The sequence below is a fragment of the Cucurbita moschata genome, unplaced genomic scaffold (genome assembly GCF_002738365.1).
Source record: "Cucurbita moschata cultivar Rifu unplaced genomic scaffold, Cmos_1.0 Cmo_Scf00188, whole genome shotgun sequence".
NCBI classification, from domain to species: Eukaryota; Viridiplantae; Streptophyta; class Magnoliopsida; order Cucurbitales; family Cucurbitaceae; genus Cucurbita; species Cucurbita moschata.
Genome location: NW_019268704.1, coordinates 3,555 through 4,639, shown reverse-complemented (window position 1 = coordinate 4,639; position 1,085 = coordinate 3,555).

Here is a 1,085-nt window from a genome sequence, read left to right as displayed (position 1 = left end):
AGATAATAGATTATGTTAACTGTTGACTGTTGATTGTTTACTCTATGAAAGGTTATGGATTATGTTGACTGTTGACTATTTATGCTATGAAAAGTTATGGATGATGTTGACTGTTATCTATTATGCTATGAAAAAATTGTTGATCTGCTAGTATTATATGTCATGAAAATGTTGATCGATGACATGGATACACTAGTATTATTGAGTCATGTCATGAAATGCTTATGGAACTAGAATGTATTTTCATGTTATGTAATATGCCATGTAATGTAAGTTATGTGATATGTAATGTAAGATATGTATATGTGATGTGAGCAATGCTTACGTAATGCCTTGTTAAGTATGTTACGGGACCTCATGCATATATGTATGTCACTTGTATCGGGATTCTTCCCCTTTTATGTTACGAAAGAATGAAATACGATATTTATGTTCGCCATGATATCATGCAGGCCCTTTTCTGTTATGTGGTGTCCGGCGACGTGTAATACGTTGTGCTCAACCAAGTCAGGCCCAGGGGGTACGTATACGAGCCCACCTGGTGGTTCCATGTGCGTGTACATGGGCCGTGAGTGAAGGAGTACCATGCATCCAACCCTACCTAGAATAGAAAAGCACCCAAGACCATCTAAACTTTATGAAAAGTTAGGTCCCGCTCATATGTTGCATGTGTTTGCATTTCTACCCCTAACAGTGGGGTGACTGACAGAGTATTTCATAAAATACTCAAGCCACGTGCTATCTACATTTTTCAGGTAAAGGCAAGGCGACAATGTACAGTTGACGGTGGAGCTGAGCACACCATGGAAGTAGACGAGGGGCATTTTTAGTAGTTTACGTTTATTTGACTGTTTTAAGTTAAAACATTGAACATTGTTTTATTTAGATTTATTTTGAATTCAATTACTGAGGGTTTTATTTTGGAGATATGTTTCTTTTGAATTTTTAGACCTTTATAAAAGACTTTGTTGTGTTTTCTAAAATTATTTATGACGAGCTTACTCGTAATGAGTTATGTATGGATAGATGACATCACTGATTAGATTAAGAAAATTAGGAACCTGACATTAAGATTCCACCAACTA